The following is a 3,573-nucleotide window of genomic DNA, read 5'->3' as shown; positions in this document are numbered from 1 at the left end:
GTTTTGGAATGGAGGTGATGGAGAGGAGAGGAGGTGGTTTTGCAATGGAGAAGAGGGAGAGGAGCGTGCGGCAGCGATTTAGGATTGGACGAGAGGGCCGGCGCGCTGTGACTAGATCAAAATCAAAATCAATTTACCCTTCAATTAAGAAAGCGACCCCACATTAACTAGCCTCCCTTTTATTCTGGGTCATAATTGACCATGATTTTCACAAATAAAATATATGTTATACGTTGCAAAAATAATATAATTTGAAAGTACATTCACATACGAACCAAATGATACAATTTTTGGTGACATGCATTCACATTTTGCTTGTCAAATACAGCACGTGGTCAAACTTTGACCCAAAATACGCAAAACAAAAAATACTTCCAAGACTAGCGCCGCTCCTCTCCTCTTAAACCACCGCCGCTCCTCTCCTGTTCCAATCTAAATCCAGCGCCGCTCCTCTCCTCTTCCATTTCAAAACCACCGCCCATCCGCTCCTGTTCCAATCCAAAACCAGCGTCGCTCCTCTCCCGTTCTAATCCAAAACCAGCGCTGCTCCTCTCCTCTTCCATTCAAAAACCACCGCCGGCGAGTGAATGTGCTGTGGAGAAGTAGATCGATGGAGGAGTACAACTGATACGTGAGGATCGCAGACGGCGACCCTGTGAAGCTAGCTAGGATGTTGGAGATACAGTCTTGGTTTGACAACAAGGACCAACTAGCGGCGACGGCGACATCCATGGCCAAATATCTATAACAGAGCGAAAAGGTGGCGATACTCCCGAAGGCAGTCGCGCGGGAGTACATAGAGCTGCTCCTCTGGGCCATGGAGCAAACTGATTCACCGAATCTGATCGTGAGGGATCGGTGGTGGGAGTATCGATCCCAAATGGAGCATCCACCAGAGATTGAAGGATCGAGCATCTACAGGGTGTCGTTTGTGAGCGTGTCCTGCCAGAGCGAGCCGGTGGAGTCTTCGTCGACCGAACCCAGCTGCAAGAGGAGAAAAGCAGTTGGCCCGATGACACTTCCCCGCCATCCTCTCCCTCGCCATTCACATCGTCTCACGAGGCGGTTGTCTGTCGCCGAGGAATAGGAGGGGACTGCCCCCCAGCCCAATAGTCGGGCAGGTTGTGAATTGTCAGGAGGAGCTTAGGGTTGTCAGTATTTGCAGGTTGTGAATTGTGTTTTGTGTTGTGTATTTTGAGAGTACTTTCAGATATGAATGTCTTCTGAATTTCAGATTTGCAGTATTGAGCATATGAAGTATTTTATGAATTCTAGAGATCTATTTTTAGCACTTAAAAAATGTAGTTTCATAGGAGTATAAAAGTTCAGACAATGTGATTCTCAGAGAAGAAACTGCAAGTTTCAGTTTCAGATAAGAAACTGCAACTTCAGTTTCAGATAAGAAACTGCAACTTTCAGAGTTAGAGCATTTATATTAACACGGCCTTTTCAAACAGGATTAACATCATGTTGGAAGTTTTATTCATGGTCGAAAATGGAACTACCAGCCAGTTAACATCATGCTGATCAACATTCATGCATAGCACATCTTCATATGATGCACAGTCAAAAAGATATGCTATTTTCAAAATGCCCACACAATGTCGAGTGAGAAAAACAGAGAAAATGAGGGACGAAGTTTTGGCAAGTGTTGGACGTGGTGTGCGTAGATGACAATGGGGACCCACTTGTCAATAATGGCGGAGGCAAAAAATTGGAGATATTTTCCCTGCATCAGGTGGAATCGAACCCGGGCGGAACAGCTGTCGGATAGTGTCACTTGGCCACTGGGCTAGTTCAGTACTTTCGTTACAAATAAGGCACTGCCTTGGGTGGTCCGATCACCTCCTGCGCCTTTGTGCGCTCGCCACGGCGCCGCTGTCTGCCGTTGTGAACATGCTAAACAAACAAGAGGAATCTGGAGAGGACTGTATGTGGAGAGGCGGACAGTCAGGACCCACCAGGTTTATGGTCGTACGCAAGCAAGTGCCTCATCGAAAAAAACTTCCTCCTAATGCTATATTGATGTTGGGGCCCACGGATTTGTCAACATAGTTACATATTTTTAGGTGCTTCAACGTAGGAGATAAATTCACAACGAAGTTGTGGAGCTGGCGGGTAGTATCATTTATTATCACTGGGGCAGCAAGTATCTGCTGGGTTTTGGGTTGCCCCGTCTAGGCTCTCTTTTTTAACATGCGCAGCCCACGACATGTCGGCTCGTATTTTTTTGAGGGTCGTCATGTATCAACTGGCATATGGACCTCCCATTCGAGGTTTTATTTTTCCTGAAACATCGGTAGCCCAATTTATGTATTTTTTTGAAGAAAACGCAGAGGTCTGTTCTATTTTTCTATATAAGAATAGGAACGCCTGGTCCAACTTTTGTTTCCCTTCTAACTATATTATATATATTTAAATTATTTTATATGTTATTATATATTATTGTTATTGTCATCATATATTTAACAGATACTTACATATGTAAGAAAACAATATCGCACATCTTATTAACTTATAAAAATAATTTCTTAACAATAAATACTGGATTTTTTTGGCAACGAAAATCCTGGTGATTGTGTACAAAAGCTTGGTAAGATTTAAGGACCAATGTAATAATAAATCACTTATTATTTAAATATATTTATAAAAAAATGCTCAACCCCTGTTTATTTTTTGATAACATTGCTGCGCCCAACCCAACATTATAATTAGAATCAACCCAGCAAAATCGTCTATTTCGAGAAAGTGCAAATGGCATGTAATTTTTTAGGAGAAAAATAAATGGGCAGCATGGACGCTACATTATTTGTTCACCCAGCCTAGCAAATGGACTGTAATTCTAAAAAAAAGAGATCAAATTGACTGTAAATTCTGAAAAAATGGGTTGAATACGTGCCACATTTTTGGAGGCTCAAATGTGGGCCAAGAGGTCGAAGCCAAGGCAAGTCGTTGTCAACTTAGTCAACAAATGATTCTGACATCGTTAGCCGTTGGATTTACATCCAACGACCGGCATCCATCTTCAATCTCTCGTCTTCTTCCTCCAGCGCTGTCTGGACCACCTGCTCCCGCCTCCTGCTGCTAGCAGCTCTGCTTAGCACGCTTCGCTGTGAAGCGCTACCCCACTGTTGGCCAGGCCATCCCTCCACCCCTCCACACCTCATGTTCTTCTCCACCGACTGCCGAACCACACCACACGAGAACCAATTAACCCTCGTACACCTCTCCGTCTGCGACTCTACTGCCGCGTCTTCCCATCTCCGGCTCGTTGTTGTCCGGCGCCTCGCCGTCGTCCACCACCTTGGATGCGCTCGGCGCGGAGTAGTCAACGTGGTCAACGAACGACATCCATCGGAAGTAGACTACGCGTGGAGAGGCTGACAGCTGGGTCCACGGCCGCACACAAGGAAATGCCTCCTTATTACGCGCAGAATAATGATTCCTCCACCTGACAGCTGGGACCCACCGGAAGGGCCTCTGCATTTCGCGAAAAAGACGTTCCCCCCGCTGACAGGTCGGACCCACCAGCTATATCTTCGCACGCAAGGAAGAGCCTCCTTATTACGCACA

This window comes from Aegilops tauschii, chromosome 1, assembly GCF_002575655.3.
Source record: "Aegilops tauschii subsp. strangulata cultivar AL8/78 chromosome 1, Aet v6.0, whole genome shotgun sequence".
NCBI lineage: Eukaryota > Viridiplantae > Streptophyta > Magnoliopsida > Poales > Poaceae > Aegilops > Aegilops tauschii.
Note: the sequence above shows the minus strand (reverse complement) of the source record.